The sequence below is a fragment of the Arvicanthis niloticus genome, unplaced genomic scaffold (genome assembly GCF_011762505.2).
Source record: "Arvicanthis niloticus isolate mArvNil1 unplaced genomic scaffold, mArvNil1.pat.X pat_scaffold_618_arrow_ctg1, whole genome shotgun sequence".
NCBI lineage: Eukaryota > Metazoa > Chordata > Mammalia > Rodentia > Muridae > Arvicanthis > Arvicanthis niloticus.
In genome coordinates this window covers 3,635-27,261 of record NW_023046234.1, presented here as the reverse complement: position 1 = coordinate 27,261, position 23,627 = coordinate 3,635, and the positions used below count along the sequence as shown (strand labels likewise).

Sequence of the window (23,627 nt, the reverse complement as noted above, 5' to 3'; positions counted from 1 at the left end):
AGAAATACTTCCTGCCACATAATAGTCAAAACATCAAATATACAAAACAAAGAAAAAAATACTAAAAGCAGCAAGAAAAAAAGGCAAAGTAACATACAAAGGCAGACCTATAAGAATTACACCAGACTTCTCACCAGAGACCATAAAAGCCAGAAGATCCTGGACCGCTATCATACAGACCCTAAGAGAACACAAATGCCAGCCCAGACTACTATACCCAGCAAAACTGTCAATCATTATTGATGGAGAACCCAAAATATTCCATGACAAATCCAAATTTACACAGTATCTCAACACAAATCCAGCACTTCAAAGGATAATTGGTGGAAAACTCCATCACAAGGAGGGAAACTACAACCTAGAAAAAGCAAGAAAGTAATCTTCCAAAAACCGTAAAAGAAGGTAGCTACACAAACATATCTCCACTGCCAATAACAAAAATAACAGGAAACAACATTCATTTTTCCTTAATATCTCTTAATATCAATGGACTCAATTCTCCAGTAAAAAGACATAGACTATCAGACTGGAAACGTAAACAGGACCCAACATTTTGCTGCATTCAGGAAACGCACCTCTGTGGAAAGGACAGACACTACCTCAGAGTAAAAGGTTGGAAAACAATCTTCCAAGCAAATGGTCCCAAGAAACAAGCTGGAGTAGCGATTCTAATATCAAATAAAATCAGTTTTCAACCAGAAGTAATCAAAAAAGATAAAGAAGGACACTTCATATTCATCAAAGGAAAAATGTACCAAGAGAACTCTCAATTCTCAACATCTATGCCCCAAATGTAAGGGCACCCACATTCATAAAAGACACTTTACTAAAACTTAAAGCATACATTGCACCCTACACAATAATAGTGGGAGATTTCAACACCCCACTCTCAGCTATGGACAGATCATGGAAACAGAAACTAAACCAAGACACAATGAAACTAACAGAAGTTATGAACCAATTGGACTTAACTGACATCTATAGAACATTTTATCCTAAAACAAAAGAATATACCTTCTTCTCAGCACCTCATGGTACCTTCTCCAAAATAGACCATATAATTGGTCACAAAACAGGCCTCAACAGATACAAAAAGATTGAAATAATCCCTAGTACCTTATCAGACCACCATGGACTAAGACTTGTCTTTGACATGGACAAAAACAACAGAAAGCCAACATACACTTGGCAACTGAACAATGCTCTACTCAATGATAACTTGGTCAAGTAAGAAATTAAAGACCTTTTAGATTTAAATGAAAATGAGGACACATCACATGTGGGACTCATTGAAAGCAGTACTAAGAGGAAAAATCATAGCTCTAAGTGCTCACAAAAAGAAAGTGGAAAGAGCATACATTAACAACTTGACAGCAAACCTGAAAGCCTTAGAACAAAAAGAAGCTAGTATACCCAAGAGGAGTAGACGGCAGGAAATAATCAAACTCAGGGCTGAAATCAACCAAGTCGAAACAAAAAAAACTATACAAAATATCAACAAATCCAGGAGCTGGTTCTTTGAGAAAATCAACAAGATAGACAAACCCTTAGCCAGACTAACCAAGGGGTGCAGAGACAGCATTCAAATTAATAAAATCAAAACTGAAAAGGGAGACATAACAACAGAAACAGATGAAATTTAAAAAATTATCAGATCCTACTACAAAGACCTATACTCAACAAAATTGGAAAATCTGGAGGAAATGGACAATTTTCTAGATAGATACCAGATACCAAAGTTAAACAAGGAACAGATAAACCATCTAAACAGTCTGATAACGCCTAAAGAAATAGACACAGTCATTAAAAATCTTCCCACCAAAAAATGTCCGGGGCCAGATGGTTTCAGTGCAGAATTCTTCCAGACGTTCAAGGAAGACGTAATACCAATCCTCTTCAAGCTATTCCATCGAATAGAAACAGAAGGAACACTACCCAATTCATTCTATGAAGCTACCATTACACTCATACCTAAACCACAGAAAGACCCAACAAAGAAAGAGAACTACAGACCAATCTCTCTTATGAATATTGATGCAAAAATACTCAATAAAATTCTCGAAAACCGAATCCAACAACACATCAAAACAATTATCCATCAAGATCAAGTAGGCTTTATCCCAGGAATGCAGGGATGGTTCAATATTCTGAAATCCATCAATGTAACCCACAACATAAATAAACTCAAAGAGAAAAACCACATGGTCATCTCACTAGATCCTGAGAAAGCATTTGACAAAATTCAACATCCCTTCATGTTAAAAGTCTTGGAAAGATCAGAAATTCAAGGCCCATACCTAAACATAGTAAAAGCAATATACAGCAAGCCAGTAGCCAACATCAAACTAAATGGAGAGAAACTTGAAGCAATCCCACTAAGATCAGGGACTAGGCAAGGCTGCCCACTCTCACCTTACCTATTCAATATAGTACTGGAAGTCTTAGCTAGAGCAATTAGACAACAAAAGGAAGTCAAAGGGATACAGATAGGAAAGGAAGAAGTCAAAATTTCACTATTTGCAGATGATATGATACTATACTTAAGTGAACCTAAAACTTCCACCAGAAAACTCCTAAACCTGATAATCAATTTTAACAATGTGGCTGGATATAAAATCAACTCAAACAAATCAGTAGCCTTCCTCTATTCAAAGGATAAACAGGCAGAGAAAGAAATCAGGGAAATGACACCCTTCACAATAGCCACGAATACAATAAATTATCTTGGAGTGAATCTAACAAAGCAAGTGAAAGATCTGTATGACAAGAACTTCAAGTCTCTGAAGAAAGAAATTGAAGAAGATCTCAGAAGATGGAAAGATCTCCCATGCTCCTGGAATGGCAGGATTAATATAGTAAAAATGGCTATCCTGCCAAAAGCAATCTATAGATTCAACGCAATACCCATCAAAATTCCAAATCAATTCTTCATACAGATAGAAAGAGCAATTTACAAAATCATTTGGAAAAACAAAAAAACTAGGATAGCGAGAACTATTCTCAACAATAAAAGAACCTCTGGGGGAATCACCATTCCGGACCTCAAACTGTACTACAGAGCAGTAGTGATAAAAACTGCTTGGTATTGGTACAGAGACAGACAGGACGATCAATGGAATAGAATTGAAGAGCCAGAAATGAACCCGCACACCTATGGACACTTGATCTTTGACAAGGGAGATAAATCCATCCAGTGGAAAAAGGACAGCATTTTCAACAAGTGGTGCTGGCTCAACTGGAGGTCAACATGTAGAAGAATGCAAATTAATCTATTCTTATCCCCTTGCACAAAGCTCAACTCCAAGTGGATAAAGGAACTTCACATTAAGCCAGATACACTGAAACTATTAGAAGAGAAGTTGGGGAAGACCCTCGAATACCTAGGCACAAGGGAAAAGTTCCTGAACAGAACACCAATGGCTTATGCTCTAAGATCAAGAATCGACAAATGGGACCTCATGAAATTGCAAAGCTTCTGTAAGGCAAAGGACACTGTCAACAAGACAAAACGGCAACCAACAGATTGGGAAAAGATCATTACCAATCCTTCATCTGATAGGGGGCTAATATCGAATATTTACAAAGAACTCAAGAAATTAGATGCCAAACAACAAAATAACTCCATTAAAAAATGGGGTACAGAGCTAAACAAAGAATTCTCAACTGAGGAAACTCGAATGGCCGAGAAGCACCTTAAGAAATGCTCAACATCCTTAGTCATCAGGGAAATGCAAATCAAAACAACACTGAGATACCACCTCACACCAGTCAGAATGGCTAAGATCAAAATCTCAGGTGATAGTAGATGCTGGAGAGGATGTGAAGAAATAGGAACACTCCTGCATTGTTGGTGGGGTTGCAAGCTGGTACAACCACTTTGGAAGTCAGTCTGGCGGTTCCTCAGAAAATTGGACATAGCACTATCTGAGGACCCAGCTATACCACTTCTGGGCATATACCCAGAAAATGCCCCAACAAATAACAAAGACATATGCTCCACTATGTTCATAGCAGCCTTATTTATAATAGCCAGAAGCTGGAAAGAACCCAGATGCCCTTCAACAGAGGGATGGATACAAAAAATGTGGTACATTTACACAATGGAATATTACTCAGCTATTAAAAATAATGAATTGGAGAAATTCTTAGGTAAATGGATGGAACTAGAAAATATCATCCTGAGTGAGGTAACCCAAACACAAAAGAACACACATGGTATTTACTCACTGATAAGCGGAGATTAGCCCAAAAATTTGAAACAACAAAGATTCAACTACCAGACGACAAGAAGCTCATGAAGAAGAAAGAACAAGTGAGGATGCCTAGGTCTTTCTTAGAAGGAGTAACTAAATACCCAAGGTAGCAAATATGGACACAAAGTGTGGGTCAGAATCTGAAGGGGGGGGTTGTAAGGAGACCATTCCATCTGGGTATTCATTCCATGGGCAGTCACCAAAAATAGACTCTGATAGGGATGTCAGAATGGGAAAGCTGACAGCAGCCTGATAAGGCTGTCTCCTTAGAGGTCTCCCAGAGTCGGACATACCCAGAGACAGACACCCACAGCTATCCATTAATCTGATCAAAGGTTCCCAATGGAGGAGTTAGAGAGTAAATTGAAGGAACCTTAAGGGCTGGTGGCCCCATGAGGAGAGCAACAATACCAACCAGCCAGAGCTCCCCAGGGTCTAAACCACCAGCCTAGGAGCACATATAGAGAGACACATGACTCCAGCAGTATATGTAGGGGAGGATGGCCTTGTTGGGCATAGGTGGGAGACAACGTCAATGGTGCCCTAAAGGCTGAGCACTGAGGGAGGTGGAATCTGAGGGTGGGAAGGGGGGCTGGGGATAGGTGGATAAACACCTTCATAGAAGCAGGAGGAGGGGGATGGGATAAGGGGTTCCTGGGTGGTGGGGGAAATATGGTAAGGGGATAAAATTTGAAATGTAAATATTATATCCAATAAAAGAGGGGAAAAAATAGAAAAGCGGGTAGAACCAACATTCTTAATAAAATGTCAGCCCTCTTTAAAAAAAAAAAACTATCTTGATACTAAAATTTGTTTTGAGAATTATATATTGCAGAATGATCAGCCTTGGTATATCTACTCAACAAGCAAGCTGGGCAGACCTGCTCAAACCTCTGAGGTCTGTGAATTCCATCTGGAGGCAGCGAAGACACAGCATCAGAGGATTGTCAATTTGCTCTCCACCCCCCCCACTCCTCTTCTAATATCTCAACGCCCATAATCAGCTTGAAGAAGCTAATGAAAAGTCAGCGCCTCTATTCCCTGGGCTTGGGGACTAAGGTGGTAAATGTTGGGCTGTCTCTCTGGGGAAAAGTAGTGGTTTTGTGGGAATAGAGAGGATTAGCTAGGGCTTATTGCATAGCCATAACCTATTAGTAGAAATCTGTATAATTAATATCAAGATGAAGATATAAATTCTTAAATAGCACCAATTTACTTTGTTTACAAATTTTAAGGTTTTTATTGGCATGAGCTTCTTAGTGATATAAGAGTGAGACGAATATTGTTACTCTCATAGGCATTGTACCAGTATAACACATTTAGGAATACAAAGCTTAGACCCAGTCCTTCTTTAACTTTTTTTTAACTGATTTGAGATGGTCAGCCTGTGAGTTAAGGGACTATAGCAAATTCATGACTTGGAGTTTATTATAAGGGTGTTCTCTATGTTTTATTTAGAAATAGCTGAGTGGAGTTATCAGACAACAGTCCAGATTACCTTACATGGATAGCTGGTTTTCAAAACATCAGAAATCCTTAGAATTGACATGACAAACATTTGAGTATTAATGTTCATTTTGATTAGAGACCTGTCTGCTCCGGGCAGCTTCCTATATTGAAATCTAAGAAGAAATTGAACATCTTTGAAGTTACTCCAGTTGTGGTGAGACAGCCACTAGACAAGAATTGCCTCTTCCCATCTACAGACAAATTACTGTCCAGAAAAGGACACACTTGCAGAATAGTCGACTGATTATATCTGCCTAGACAGAGTAATCAGCCCTTAATAATTCTGCAGCACTAAGGTCTGTCAGATGATCCTGGGCCAGAAGGCAGAAGAACAGATGCTCCAACGTTTTGAAGTAGAGCGAGTGTCCAGGTGGTCAGAGGTCTCTATAAATTAGCTAAGTTTTAGAAACTACGATTTGTGCTTCCCACATTTATAGTTAACTCAGTCATTCTGGATTTCTGATGGGGTTGAAAACATATAGCTATTGACCTTAAGAGAAAAGATTTGAGTGGATGGTCGTCAGGTGACATTCATCCTAAAGCCAGGTTCAGAACTAAATGTTCTAGTTAGAATAGATGACAGAGGAGCTGGTTAGTCAACAAAAGGATGGACTGGGTATTAGGACTATACTGTACCTCACTGGTACAAATTGGCATAATTATGCTCTAATTGTATTTTGAGAGAAAAGTTTCATTTTAACAGGAAGAGTGATGTGTAGGAGGAGCTAAGGTAGGAGGAGTACTGAGAGGAAGAAAAGGAGTAAGAAGAGGAGAAGAAGAAGGAGAGGAGAAGCTAGGTGATGAAAGAGAGAAAGAGAGGGGAGACAGGGAGGCAGATATTCATGTATCTCCACCAGTCAAAGATAGTTGTTATATCTAGGTCAGTCAGTGGGTTACACCTCTGATTGAACAATTCCAAACTTATAAAGCCTATGATTAACATTTTTTTTAAAAAATGTATAAATGCAAAAAGGAAAAGGGGGCATGGAATAGGGGTTTCCTAAGGGGGGGGGGGGGAGAATGGGAATAGGGGATGCCATCTGAAGTGTAAATAAAATATCTAATTAAAAAAAAGAATTTGAGGAGAACACAGGTAAACAGGTAGAAGCCCTTTAAGAAATGCAAGAAAACATAACCAAACAGATGAAGGAATTAAAACTGTCCAGGATCTAAAAATGGAAGTAGAAGCAATAAAGAAATCTCAAAAAAAAGACTACTCTGGAGATAGAAACCCTAAGAAAAAGACCAGAGGTCATAGATGCAAGCATTACCAACAGAATACTAGAGATAGAAGAGAGAATCTCATGTGCAGAAGACACCATGGAAAACATTGACAAAACTGGCAAAGAAAATGCAAAATGAAAAAAGCTCCTAACCCAAAACATCAGGAAATCCAGGACACAATGAGAAGACCAAACCTAAGGATAATAGGTATAGATGAGGTTGAAGACTCCCAACATAAAGGGCCAGTAAATATCTTCAACAAAATTATAGAGGAAAACTTCCCTAACCTAAAGAAAGAGATGTCCATAAATATACAAGAAGCCTACAGAACTCCAAATAGACTAGACCAGAAAAGAAATACCTCTCATCACATAATAATCATAACATGAAATGTGCAAAACAAAGACGAGATACTAAAAGCAGTAAGAAAAAATGGCAAAGTAACAAATAAAGGCAGACCTATAAGAATTACACCAGACTTCTCACAAGAGACTATAAAAGCCAGACGTTCCTGGACTGATATCATACAGGCCCTAAGAGAATACAAATGCCAGCCCAGACTACTATACCCAGCAAAACTCTCAATCAATATTGATGGAGAAACCAAAATATTCCATGACAAATCCAAATTTACACAATATCTTACCACAAATCCAGCACTTCAAAGGATAATTGGTCGAAAACTCCAAAACAAGGAGGGAAACTACAACCTAGAAAAAGCAAGAAAGTAATCTTCCAACAATCCTAAAAGAAGGTAGCTATAGAAACCTAACTCCACTGCCAATAACAAAAATAACAGGAAACAACATTCATTTTTCCTTAATATCTCTTAATATCAATGGACTCAATTCCCCAATAAAAAGACATAGATCATCAGACTGGACACATAAGCAGGACCCAACATTTTGCTGCATACCGGAAACATACCTTTGTGAAAAAGACAGACACTACCTCAGAGTAAAAGGTTGGAAAACAATTCTCCAAGCAAATGGCCCCAAGAAACAAGCTGGAGGAGCAATTCTAGTATCAAATAAACTAGTTTTTCAACTAAAAGTAATCAAAAGAGATAAAGAAGGACACTTCATATTCATCAAAGGAAAAGTGAACCAAGAGGAACTTGCAATTCTGAACATCTATGCTCCAAATGCAAGGGCACCCACATACATAAAAGAAACTTTACTAAAGCTTAAAGCATACATTGCACCTCACACAATAGTAGTGGGAGATTTCAACACCCCACTCTCAGCTATGGACAGATCATGGAAACAGAATCTAAACCATGACACAATGAAACTAACAGAAGTTATGAATCAATTGGACTTAACTTACATCTATAAAACATTCCATCCTAAAACAAAAGAATATACCTTTTTCTCAGCACCTCATGGTACCTTCTCCAAAATAGACCATATAATTGGTCACAAAACAGGCCTCAACATACAAAAAGATTGAAATAATTCCTTGTACACTATCAGAACACCATGGACTAAGACTTGTCTTTGACTTGGACAAAAACAACGAAAAGCCCACATACACATGGAAACTGAACAATGCTCTACTCAATGGTAACTTGGTCAAGGAAGAAATAAATAAAGAAATTAAAGACTTTTTAGATTTAAATGAAAATGAGGACACATCATATCAAAACTTGTGGGACTCCATGAAAGCAGTACTAACAGGAAAACTCATAGCTCTAAGTGCCCACAAAAAGAAAATGGAAAGAATGTACATTAATAAATTGACAGCACACCTGAAAGAATTAGAACAAAAAGAAGCTAGTATACCCAAGAGGAGTAGATGACAGGAAATAATCAAACTCAGGGCTGAAATCAACCAAGTTGAAACAAAAAGAACTATACAAAATAGCAACAAAACTAGGAGCTGGTTCTTTGAGAAAATCAACAAGATAGACAAACCCTTAGCCAGACTAACCAAAGGGCGCAGAGACAGTACTCAAATTAATAAAATCAGAACTGAAAAGGAAGACATAACAACAGAAACAGAGGAAATTAAAAAAAATCATAAGATCCTACTACAAAGGCCTATACTCAACAAAATTGGAAAATCTGGATGAAATGGACAATTTTCTAGATAGATACCAGGTACCAAAGTTAAACAAGGAGCAGATAAACCATCTAAACAGTCACATAACCCCTAAAGAAATAGAAGCAATCATTAAAAACCTCCCCACCAAAAAAAGTCCGGGACCAGATGGGTTTAGTGCAGAATTCTATCAGACCTTCCAGGAAGACCCAATACCAATTCTCTTCAAACTATTCCACAGAATAGAAACAAAAGGAACAATACCCAATTCATTCTATGAAGCTACAATTACACTCATACCTAAGCCTCACAAAGACCCAATAAAGAAGAACTACAGACCAATCTCTCTTATGAATATCGATGCAAAAATACTCAAGAAAATTCTCGCAAACCAAATCCATCAACACATCAAAGCAATTATCCATCATGATCAAGTAGGCTTTATCCCAGGAATGCAGGGATGGTTCAATATTCGGAAATCCATCAATATAATCCACTACATAAATAAACTCAAAGAAAAAAAACCACATGATCATCTCACTAGATGCTGAGAAAGCATTTGACAAAATTCAACATCCCTTCATGTTAAAAGTCTTGGAAAGGTTAGGAATCTAATGTCCATACCTAAACATAGTAAAAAGCAATATACAGCAAGCCAGTAGCCAACATCCAACTAAATGGAGAGAAACTTGAAGCAATCCCACTAAGATCAGGGACTAGACAAGGCTGCCCACTCTCACCCTACCTCTTCAATATAGTACTGGAAGTCCTAGCTAGAGCAATTAGACAACAAAAGGAAGTCAAAGGGATACAAATAGGAAAGGAAGAAGTCAAAATTTCACTATTTGCAGATGATATGATACTATACTTAAGTGACCCTAAAACTTCCACCAGAGAACTCCTAAACCTGATAATCAACTTTAACAATGTGGCTGGATATAAAATCAACTCAAACAAATCAGTAGCCTTCCTATACTCAAAAGATAAACAGGCTGAGAAAGAAATTATGGAAATGACACCCTTCACAATAGTTACAAATAATATAAAATATCTTGGAGTGAATCTAACAAAGCAAGTGAAAGATCTGTATGACAAGAATGTCAAGTCTCTGAAGAAAGAAATTGAAGAAGATCTCAGAAGATGGAAAGATCTCCCATGCTCCTGGATTGGCAGGATTAATATAGTAAAAATGGCCATCTTGCCAAAAGCAATCTATAGATTCAATGCAATCCCCATCAAAATTCCAAAATCAATTCTTCATAGAGAGAGAAAGAGAAATTTGCAAATTTATTTGGAACAACAAAAAACCCAGGATAACGAGAACTATTCTCAACAACAAAAGAACTTCTGGGGGAATCACCATCCCTGACCTCAACCTATACTACAGGGCAATAGTAATAAAAACTGCATGGTATTGGTACAGAGACAGGCATGAAGATCAATGGAATAGAACTGAAGATCCAGAAATGAGCCCACATACCTATGGTCACTTGATCTTTGACAAAGGAGCTAAAACCATCCAGTGGAAAACAGACAGCATTTTCAGCAAATGGTGTTGGTTCAACTGGACGTCAACATGTAAAAGGATGCAAATCGATCCATTCATATCTCCTTGTACAAAGCTCAAATCCAAGTGGATAAAAGACCTTCACTTATAACCAGATACACTGAAACTAATAGAAGAGAAGGTGGGAAAGACCCTTGAATACCTAGGCACAGGGGAAAAGTTCCTGAACAGAACACCAATGGCTTATGCTCTAAGATCAAGAATTGACAAATGGGACCTCATAAAATTGCAAAGCTTCTGTAAGGCAAAGGACATTGTCAATAAGACAAATCGGCAACCAACAGATTGGGAAAAGATCCTAACCAATCCTACATCCGATAGAGGGCTAATATCCAAGATATACAAAGAACTCAAGAAATTATACTCCAGACAACCATATAACCCTATTAAAAAATGGGGTACAAAGCTAAACAAAGAATTCTCAACAGAGGAAACTCGAATGGCTGAGAAACACCTTAAGAAATGCTCCACATCCTTAGTCATCAGGGAAATGCAAATCAAAACAACACTGAGATACCACTTCACACCAATCAGAATGGATAAGATCAAAAACTCAGGTGATAATAGTTGCTGGTGAGGATGCAGAGAAAGAGGAACACTCCTGCATTGTTGGTAGGATTGCAAGATGGTACAACCACTCTGGAAATCAGTCTTGCGGTTCCTCAGAAAGCTGGACATAGCATTACCTGAGGATCCAGCGATAGCACTCCTGAGCATATACCCAGAAGATGCTCCAACATATAATAAAGACATATGCTCTACTATGTTCATAGCAGCCTTATTTATAATAGCCAGAAGCTGGAAAGAACCAAGATGTCCCACAACAGATGAATGGATACAAAAAATGTGGTACATCTACACAATGGAATATTACTCAGCTATTAAAAATAATGAATTTGAGAAATTTTTAGGTAAATGGATGGATCTAGAAATTATCATCTTGAGTGAGTTAACCCAATCCCAAAAGAACACACAGGGTATTTACTCACTGTTAAGCAGATGTTAGCCCCAAAGCTAGGATTAGCGAAGACTCAACCAGCAGACCACATGAATCTCATGAAGAAGGAAGACCAAGAGGGGATGCCTCAGTTCTACTTAGCACAAGTAACAAAAATGTTCAAGGGAACAAATATGGAAACAAAACATGGGACAGAAACTGAAGTAGGGGCCATCAGGAGACCACTCCACATCTGTATTCATCCCATGTACAGCCACCTAAGCTAAACACTGTTGTGGATGGCTGGAAGTGCATAATCTGAGGAACATGATATAGCTGTCTCCTTAGAGGTCTGCCAAAGACTAACACACTCAGAGGAAGATGCTCACAGTTAACCACTGATATGATCAGGGGGTTCCCAATAGAGAACTTAGAGAGAGGACTGAAGGAGCAGAAAGGGTTTGCGACCCCAAGAGGAAAGCAACAATACCAAACAACCAGAGCCCCCCAGGGTCTAAACCACCAGCCAGGGAACACATAGGGAGGGACCCAAGACTCCAGTAGTATATGTAGGGGAGGATGGCCTTGTCGGGCATAGGTGGAAGAGGAGTTTCTTGGTCCCATAAAAAAATAAACACAGAGTGGGGGGGAATGTGAGGGTGGGGAGGGGATAGTGGGGGGATAGGTGCAGTCACTGTCTCATAGAAGCATGAGGAGGGGGATGGGATGGGAGGTTTCTGGGTGGTGGGAGGAAGTGGGGTTAGGGGATAAAATCTGAAATATAAATATTACAAACAATTTTAAAAGGGGGGAAAAGTTGTTAGAACCAACATCTTTTAAAAAAATATCAGCCCACTTGGGGGGAGGGGGAATTTTTTTTTCTTGATACTAAAATTGTTCTGAGAATTGTATATTGCAGAATACACAGCCTTGGTGTATCTACTCATCAAGCATACTGAGCAGACCTGCCCAAACCTCCAATGTCCTGGAATTCCATCTGGATTCAGTGAAGACACAGCATCAGAGGCTTATCAACTTACTCTTTCCCCCACCCCTCTTCTAATATCTCAACGCCTGTAATCAGCTTGAAGAAGTTAAAGAAGAGTCAGCGCCCCTATTCCCTGGCCTTGGGGAATAATGTGGTTAATAATGGTCTGTCTTTCTAGGGAAAAGTAGTGGTTTTGTTGGAACAGGGAGGATTAGCTAGGACTTACTGCATAGCCATAACCTACTGGTAGAAATCTGTATAATTATTATCAAGATGAAGTTATAATCTCTTAAATGGTACAAAATTTACTTTGATTTCAAATTTAAGGTTTTCATTGGTACGAGCTTCTTATTAATATAAAAGTGAGATGAATATTGATACTCTCATGGGCAATGTGCCTGTATAACACATTTAGGAATACAAGGCCTAGACCCAGTCCTTCTTTAAGTTTTTTAACTGATTTGAGACGGTTAACCTATGAGTTAAGGGACTATAGCAAATTTATGGCTTTGAGTTTATTGTTAAGAGGTTTCCCATATTTTATTTAGAAATAGCTGAAAGGAGTTAACAGACAACAGTCCAGGTTACCTTACATGGATAGTTGGTTTTCAAAACATCAGAAGTCCATAGGATTGATGCTACAAATATTTATATATTAATGTCCATTCTGATTAGAACCTGTCTGCTCCTGACAGCTTCCTGTTGTGGATTCTAAGAAGAAATTGGGCAACCTTGGAGTTATGCCAGTTGTGTGGTGACAGCCACTAAGCAAGAATTGCCTCTTTCCATCTACAGACAAATTACTGTCCAGAAGAGGACACACATGCAGAATAGTTGACTGATTATATCTGCCTAGACAGAGTAATCAGCCCTTAATAATCCTGCATCACTAAGGTCTGTCAGATGATTCTGGGCCAGAAGGCTGAAGATTTGATGCTTGAACGTTTGGTAGTATAGGAGCTCTTCAGGTGCTCAGCGGTCTCTATAAATTGGCTAAGTTTTAGAAGCTACGTTTAGTGCTTCCCATAACTTCAGTTAACTCAGTCATTCTGGATTTCTGACGGGGTTGAAGACCCATAGTCTCATAGCCAATCCCGGCTATTTACTTTGAGAGAAAAGATGTGAGTGGATGGTTTTCAGCTGACATTCATTATAAAGCCAAGAAAAAAGCAAGGTTCAAAAGTAAGTGTTTTAGTTAGGAGAGATAACAGAGGTTCTGGTTAGTCAACAAAATGATGGACTGGGTATTAGGACTATCTTGTACCTCACTGGTACAATTAGGATTAATTATGCTCTAATTGTATTTTGAGAGAAAATTTTTATTATAACAGGAAGGGTGATATGTAGGAGAAGCTAAGAGAGAACGAGTTCCAAGTGGAAGAGATGGAGTAAGGAGAGGAGGAGATGAAGGAGAGGAGAAGCTAGGTGATGAGAGAGAGAAAGTGAGGGGGGCATGGAGGCAGATGTTCACATGTCTCCACCAGTCAAAGATAGTTTATATATCTAGGTTGGGTATTGGGTTACACTTCTGACTGAGCATTACCAAACTTATAAAGCCTTCATTGACATTTAATAAAAAAATAAAATAAAAGATATGGATGATACCATCCAAGCATAAAATAGATACTAATCCAATAAGGCAGTATTAATAAAAGACAGTTGGAACATATTTATTAATAAATGTAAGAAAGAAGAGACTAGTTTTAGGTTAAAAATTAGTCTATAAAAGCTTAAAGACTAACACCACAATAATCATCACAAAGTATATATCTCACAAATCACAGTATTCTACCAAACTAAATTATACAGAACTTTATGCAAGAGGTTTGTATAAAAATGTACAATGATATTTTTTGGCTTAAATGCTTACAATTTAAAATACAAGTTTGAAAATTTATTCTATATCACCATTAATCAATGATGTCAGATTAACACTGGGTGAAAGATATTTTCATATTTTATAGTTATTAAAACAATTTAAAATGAATATTTGTCATTTCTGAGTGAAAATATTTCCAATTAATACCAAGTATAAGACTAACCTGTGGGAATTGTCTGATAATGAGTAAGGTATCAATACTGATTACATACTTACAACAATATTTCTCTTTTTAAATAACATGTTTCTATATAAATATTCAGAAAGCAACTACCTATCAAGTTAGTCTGCTATATTGATGTATTTCATCCAAAGTTTGAGCTTGTGAACTAAATGATTTGCCATATAGTTGACATTTTTAAGGTTTGTCTCCAGTATGCATGTTGTGCTATGTTTGAGGACATGATTTCTGTGAAAAAAAATTCACAACCTTTAAATAGTAATGCTTGTCCCCAAAATATATTCTGTGGTGATCTTGAAGGAATGGGGACAAGAAAAGTATTTCACACATTCATTGCACTTGGAATAGGAAAGGCTGCTTTCCATAATACATTCTTTGATGCACATGGAGAGTTGAGGACCAGGTTAAAAAAAACTGACTACTTTCTTATTCAAGAAGACTACCTCTTGTATGGATTCTGTAGTGAACTTGAACATTTGAGGATGGGATAAATGATATTCCATGTTCATTATATTTGTAACATTTATGTCCAGGAAGGATTTGGTGTTGAACTTTAAGATCTGAGAACTGTGTAAAAGGTTTGCCATATTCAATGTATTTCTAAGGTTTATCTCCATTATGGATTCTATGTTGAACTTGAAAATTTGAGGAATCTGTAAATGATTTCACACACTTATATATTTGTAAGTTTTGTTTACAGTGTGAATATTTTGGTGAACTTTAAGTTGGAAAACTGATAAGTTATTTTCTACACTTGTTTTATTTATATGGTTTATCTCTAGTATGTAATCTATTGTGAGTTTTAAGACTTGAAGACTGAGTAAAAGTGTCCCCACACTCATCCACTTTTTAAGGATTGTTTCCAGTATGGATTCTATGGTGAACTTTAAGATCTGAAGACTGTGTAAAACATTTGCCACATTCATAACATTTGTAAGGTTTGTCTCCAGTATGGATTCTGTGGTGAACTTTAAGTTTTGAGGACTCCTTAAAAGATTTCCCACATTCATAACATTTGTAAGGTTTGTCTTCTGTATGGATTCTATGATGAACTAAGATTTGAAGAGTGAGTAAAACATTTGCCACATTCATTACATTTGTAAGGTGTGTCTCCGGTATGGATTCTATAGTGAACTTTAAGATTTGAAGACTGTGTAAAACATTTGCCACATTTACTACATTTGTAAGGTTTGTCTCCAATATGGATTCTGTGGTGAACATTAAGTTTTGAGGACTTGTTAAAAGATTTCCCACATTCATAACATTTGTAAGGTTTGTCTCCTGTATGAATTCTGTGGTGAACATGAAAAGTTGATGATTGTATAAAAGATTTCCCACATTCATTACATTTGTAAGGTTTGTTTCCAGTATGGATTCTATGATGAACTTTAAGACTTGAAGACTGTGTAAAGCATTTGCCACATTCATTACATTTGTAAGGTTTCTCTCCAGTATGGGTTTGTAGTGAACCTTAAGTTTTGAGGACTGGTTAAAAGATTTCCCACATTCATTACATTTGTAAGGATTGTCTCCGGTATGGATTCTATGGTGTACTTTAAGTTTTGAGGACTGGTTAAAAGATTTCCCACATTCATTACATTTGTAAGGTTTGTCCTTGGTATGAATTCTATGGTGAACTTTAAGTCTTGAAAACTGTAGAAGCAATTTCCCACATACATTACATTTGTAAGGTGTCTCTTGAGTAGAAATTCTGTAGTGAGCCTTAAGATTTGAGGACTCAGTTCTCTCAGGAGAAGTATCTGGAACTTCCTGATCTGTTTCAGGAATGAAACCATTTTTTCTTGCAAACAGATGATTTCCATAATCACATATATCACACTCTTCACTGGCATCTCTATATTCCCAGAATTTGTATCTATGTAGAGGTGAAAGTTCAATACATGCAAATTTTTGTGTTATTTCCTTCGAAAAATAATCCTGTGTAAATGCCTTTGTGAATAGGTTCTTGGTATGATCACAAGATAGACCTGAAATTAATGAGATCATGTCATTATTTGACATTTTACAATTTGCTGAAAATAATACACATGCATAATTGAAGAAATAGCAGTAACCTGAGGAGAATCATAGCAAAAGCATACAACACAGAACTGCAGTAATTTTATTCCAAAGAAACAAATGCCAAAAATATAATATAATGTGTTAGGAGATATTTCATGAAATATATATATATATATATATATATATATATATATATATATATATCATCAATAATTATTCCATATAACAGATAACTTGAAACAAACTTGTTACAACTATCATGCAGTAATAACAAAAGATATCTACTCAGTATGAAATTCAATTACCAATATAGATGCAAGTAATTATTCCAAAGACAGAATAATAAAAGAAGGAACTAGAATAACTTTATTGGAATTGAATACTACTGTAAAAGTAAATAATAGATTTAGTATCAATAAGACTATATATTAAAAATAAGGTAATAAATATAATAAAATTTTTAATGTTTCAGGTAAAAAGCATGGCACATGTATGAGAAAAAGGATTTTAAAATGTGCACAAACCTTGTGGAACAAAATACAACATACAGAAAAAGCAAGTCATGCCTTGGGTGAGCAGTGAATACAGAGCAAATACAATAGAAGAAATTGATAGATTAGATAAAGAAAAGGTAGCATATAAGAAATTTATGACACAAAACATCCTGGAAATCAAGGATACTATGATAAGACCTAAGGTAAAAATTACAAAAGTAGAAAATTGTGAAGAGCCCTTCCGCCCCTCTCCGGATCCATCCTGGTAGAGGGAGCAGACACCCAACGGGGTCTGCACCTTTGGGGAGATTGTATCCTGAGCCATCCCTGGAAGTCCAGTGCCCTCAGGGAGACAGGTAAGGCCAGTGGCCCACCGCTCTATGCACCAGACCCACAGCTTGGAGTAAGAAGCTCGCAGTACCTCCCCACAGGTACCCAACCCCCCTCCACGAAACTCCACTCCCCTTCCCCCCGATCCAGATCCATCCCGGTAGTGGGAACAGACACCGAGAGGGTCTACACCCTTGTGGAACCTGTATCCTGAGACATCCCTGAGAGACCAGTGTCCTCAGGGAGGCAGGTAGGGCCAGCTGTGCACCACCCTACGCACCAGAGCCACAGCTGGGAGTAGAAGAAACCTCTAAGGACCCCCCAGGTACCAAAACCCTGCCCTTGTGGAATTTCACTCCCCTTCTGCCCCTCTTTGGATCCCAGTGACAAGAGCGGGCATCCAGTGGGTCTGTACCCCTGTGAAAACTGCATCCTGAGTCAGTCCAGAGTGGCCAGTGTCCTCAGAGAGGCAGACACCCAGTGGGTCTGCACCCTGATGGAAACCATATCCTGAGACCTCAGAGCAGGGGGCACCATACCCAGAGTCATCCTAGAGAAGCCACGGAACCCAGAGCAGTAGTCACCTTATCCTGAGACATTCTAGAGGAACCACTGAACTCAGAGCAGCAAACACCTAATTGGTCTGCTCTCAAGAAGACACCTTACCCTGAGATTTCCTAGAGGAGACACTGCACTCAGAGCATCTGGAGCTCAGGATCATAGGATTCCAGAGACATCTGGACCCTGATGAGTTCTGATACAAGCAAGATAACTGGAAAGACAGTCCCCAGTCAGAACCAATGAGAGAGGGTAGCACTAGAACTAACCAAATGGCAAAAGTCAAGTGTAACAATGTAAACAACAGAAACCAAAGTTACTTGGCATCACCAGAACCCACTTCCCTTACAATAGCAAGTCCTGAACACCACAACACACCAGAAAAGCAAGACTCAGAAATAAAATCACTTCTCATAATGATGATGGAGGACTTTAAAAAGGACATAAACAACACTCTCAAAGAATTTGAGAAGAGCACAGGTAAACAGGTAGAAGCCCTTAAAGAAATGCAAGAAAACATAACCAAACAGGTGAAGGAATTACACAAAACTATCCAGGATTTAAAAAATTAAAGTAGAAACAATAAAGAAATCTCAAAGGGAGACTACCCTGGAGATAGAAAACCTAGGCAAAAGATCAGGAGTCATAGATTCAACCATCACCAACAGAATACAAGAGATAGAAGAGAGAATCTCATGTGCAGAAGACACCATGGAAAATATTGACACAACTGTCAAAGAAAATGCAAAAAGCTCCTAACCCAAAACATCAGGAAATCCAGGACACAATGAGAAGACCAAACCTAAGGATAATAGGTATAGATGAGGTTGAAGACTCCCAACATAAAGGGCCAGTAAATATCTTCAACAAAATTATAGAGGAAAACTTCCCTAACCTAAAGAAAGAGATGTCCTTAAATATACAAGAAGCCTACAGAACCCCAAATAGTCTAGACCAAAAAAGAAATACTTCCCGTCACATAATAATTATAACATCAAATGTACAAAACAAAGACAAGATACTAAAAGCAGTAAGGGAAAAAGGCAAAGTAACATATAACGGCAGACCTATAAGAATTGCACCAGATTTCTCACCAGAGAATATAAAAGCCAGAAGATCCTGGACTGATATCATACAGGCCCTAAGAGAACACAAATGCCAGCCCAGACTACTATACCCAGCAAAACTCTCAATTAATATTGATGGAGAAACCAAAATATTCCATGACAAATCCAAATTTACACAATATCTTACCACAAATCCAGCACTTCAAAGGATAATTGGTCGAAAACTCCAACACAAGGAGGGAAACTACAACCTAGAAAAAGCAAGAAAGTAATCTTCCAACAATCCTAAAAGAAGGTAGCTATACAAACCTAACTCCACTGCCAATAACAAAAATAACAGGAAACAACATTCATTTTTCCTTAATATCTCTTAATACCAATGGACTCAATTCCCCAATAAAAAGACATAGACCATCAGACTGGACACATAAGCAGGACCCAACATTTTGCTGCATACCGGAAACACACCTTTGTGAAAAAGACAGACACTACCTCAGAGTAAAAAGTTGGAGAACAATCTTCCAAGCAAATGGCCCCAAGAAACAACCTGGAGTAGCGATTCTAATATCAAATAAAATTATTTTTCAACCTAAAGTAATCAAAAAAGATGAAGAAGGACACTTCATAATCATCAAAGAAAAATGTACCAAGAGGAACTTGCAATTCTGAATATCTATGCCCCAAATGCAAGGACACCCACATACATAAAAGAAACATTACTAAAACTTAACGCATACATTGCACCTCACACAATAGTAGTGGGAGATTTCAACACCCCACTCTCAGCTATGGACAGATCACGGATACAGAAACTAAACTGAGACACAATGAAACTAACAGAAGTTATGAACCAATTGGACTTAACTGTCATCTATAGAACATTTCATCCTAAAACAAAAGAATATACCTTCTTCTCAGGACCTCATGGTACCTTCTTCAAAATAGACCATATAATTGGTCACAAAACAGGCCTCAACATACAAAAAGATTGAAATAATCCCTTGTACCCTATCAGAACACCATGGACTAAGACTTGTCTTTGACTTGGACAAAAACAATGGAAAGCCTATACAAGTGGAACTGAACAATGCTCTACTCAATGATAACTTGGTCAAGGAAGAAATAAAGAAAGAAATTAAAGACTTTTTAGATTTAAATGAAAATGAGGACACATCATATCAAAACTTGTGGGACTCCATGAAAGCAGTACTAACAGGAAAACTCATAGCTCTAAGTGCCCACAAAAAGAAAATGGAAAGAACGTACATTAATAAATTGACAGCACACCTGAAAGCCTTAGAACAAAAAGAAGCTAGTATACCCAAGAGGAGTAGACGACAGGAAATAATCAAACTCAGGGCTGAAATCAACCAAGTTGAAACAAAAAGAACTATATAAAATAGCAACAAAACCAGGAGCTGGTTCTTTGAGAAAATCAACAAGATAGACAAACCCTTAGCCAGACTAACCAAAGGGCGCAGAGACAGTATTCAAATTAATAAAATCAGGACTGAAAAAAGAGACATAACAACAGAAACAGAGGAAATTAAAAGAATCTTCAGATCCTACTACAAAGGCCTATACTCAACAAAACTGGAAAATCTGGATGAAATGGACATTTTTCTAGACAGATACCAGGTACCAAAGTTAAACGAGGAGCAGATAAACCATCTAAACAGTCTCGTAACCCCTAAAGAATTAGAAACAGTCATTAAAAATCTCCCCACCAATCACCATTCCAGACCTCAAACTGTACTACAGAGCAGTAGTGATAAAAACTGCTTGGTATTGGTACAGAGACAGAAAGGACGATCAATGGAACAGAATTGAAGACCCAGAAATGAACCCGCATACCTATGGTCACTTGATATTTGACAAGGGAGCTAAATTCATCCAGTGGAAAAAGGACAGCATTTTCAACAAGTGGTGCTGGCTCAACTGGAGGTCAACATGTAGAAGAATGCAAATTAATCCATTCTTATCTCCTTGCACAAAGCTCAACTCCAAGTGGATAAAGGACCTTCACATAAAGCCAGGTACACTGAAAATATTAGAAGAGAAGTTGGGGAAGACCCTCGAATACCTAGGCACAGGGGAAAAGTTCCTGAACAGTACACCAATGGCTTATGCTCTAAGATCAAGAATGGACAAATGGGACCTCATGAAATTGCAAAGCTTCTGTAAGGCAAAGGACACTGTCAACAAAACAAAACGGCAACCAACAGATTGGGAAAAGATCATTACCAATCCTACATCTGATAGGGGGCAAATATCTAATATTTACAAAGAACTCAAGAAATTAGACGCCAAACAACAAAATAACCCCATTAAAAAATGGGGTACAGAGCTAAACAAAGAATTCTCAACTGAGGAAACTCAAATGGCCGAGAAGCACCTTAAGAAATGCTCAACATCCTTAGTCATCAGGGAAATGCAAATCAAAACAACACTGAGATACCACCTCACACCAGTTAGAATGGCTAAGATCAAAAACTCAGGTGATAGTAGATGCTGGCGAGGATGTGAAGAAAGAGGAACACTCCTGCATTGTTGGTGGGATTGCAAGCTGGTACAACCACTTTGGAAGTCAGTCTGGCGGTTCCTCAGAAAATTGGACATAGCACTACCTGAGGACCCAGCTATACCACTTCTGGGTATATACCCAGAAAATGCCTCAACAAATAACAAAGACATATGCTCCACTATGTTCATAGCAGCCCTATTTATAATAGCCAGAAGCTGGAAAGAACCCAGATGCCCTTCAACAGAGGAATGGATACAAAAAATGTGGTACATTTACACAATGGAATATTACTCAGCTATTAAAAATAATGAATTCGAGAAATTCTTAGGTAAATGGATGGATCTAGAAAATATCATCCTGAGTGAGGTAACCCAATCACAAAAGAACACACATGGTATTTACTCACTGCTAAGCGGAGATTAGCCCAAAAGTTTGAAACAACAAAGATTCAACTACCAGAAGACACGAAGCTCATGAAGAAGAAAGAACAAGTGAGGATGCCTAGGTCTTTCTTAGAAGGAGTAACTAAATAACCAAGGGAGCAAATATGGAGACACAGTGTGGGTCAGAATCATAAGGGGGGGTTGTAGGGAGACCATTGTGTCTGGGTATTCATTCCATAGGCAGTCACCAAAAATAGACGCTGATAGGGATGTCAGGATGGGAAAGCTGACAGCAGCCTGATAAGGCTGTCTCCTTAGAGGTCTCTCAGAGTCGGACATACCCAGAGACAGATACCCACAGCTATCCATTAATCTGATCAAAGTTCCCAATGGAGGAGTTAGAGAGTAAATTGAGGGAACCGTGAACCATACGGGCTGGTGGCCCTGTGAGGAGAGCAAGAATACCAACCAGCCAGAGCTCCCCAGGGTCTAAACGACCAGCCCAGGTGCACATAGGGAGAGACACATGACTCCAGCTGTATATGTAGGGGAGGATGGCCCTGTTGGGCATAGGTGGGAGACAAGATCATTGGTACCCTGAAGGCTGAGCACTGAGGGGGGGGAATCTGAGGGTGGGGAGGGAGGCTGGGGGTAGGTGGGTAACACCTTCATAGAGGCAGGAGGAGGGGGGATGGGATAACGGGTTCCTGGGTGGTGGGGGAAATATGGTAAGGGGATAAAATTTGAAATGTAAATATTATATCCAATAAAAGAGGGGAAAAATAGAAAAGCGGTTAGAACCAACATTCTTAATAAAATGTCAGCCCTCTTTAAAAAAAAACTATCTTGATACTAAAATTTGTTTTGAGAATTGTATATTGCAGAATGATCAGCCTTGGTGTATCAACTCAACAAGCAAGCTGGGCAGACCTGCTCAAACCTCTGAGGTCCGTGAATTCCATCTGGAGGCAGCGAAGACACAGCATCAGAGGATTGTCAACTTGCTCTCCCCCCCCACTCCTCTTCTAATATCTCAACGCCCATAATCAGCTTGAAGAAGCTAATGATGAGTCAGCGCCCCTATTCCCTGGGCATGGGGACTAAGGTGTTAAATGTTGGGCTGTCTCCCTAGGGAAAAGTAGTGGTTTTGTCGGAATAGAGAGGATTAGCTAGGGTTTATTGCATAGCCATAACCTATTAGTAGAAATCTGTATAATTAATATCAAGATGAAGATATAAATTCTTAAATGGCACCAATTTACTTTGTTTACAAATTTTAAGGTTTTCATTGGCATGAGCTTCTTAGTGATATAAGAGTGAGATGAATATTGTTACTCTCATAGGCATTGTACCAGTATAACACACTTAGGAATACAAAGCTTAGACCCAGTCCTTCTTTAACTTTTTTAACTGATTTGAGAAGGTCAGCCTGTGAGTTAAGGGACTATAGCAAATTCATGACTTGGAGTTTATTATAAGGGTGTTCTCTATGTTTTATTTAGAAATAGCTGAGTGGAGTTAACAGGCAACAGTCCAGATTACCTTACATGGATAGCTGGTTTTCAAAACATCAGAAATCCTTAGAATTGACATGACAAACATTTCAGTATTAATGTTCATTTTCATTAGAGACCTGTCTGCTCTGGACAGCTTCCTATGTTAAATTCT

The 23,627-nt window shown here is 38.2% G+C and overlaps 1 pseudogene; it reads right to left on the bottom strand.

Annotated features, from left to right (window-relative positions):
- Positions 1-15,322: 15,322 nt before the first annotated feature.
- On the bottom strand, positions 15,323-16,603 carry LOC143433956 (uncharacterized; annotated as a pseudogene).
- Positions 16,604-23,627: the final 7,024 nt, after the last annotated feature.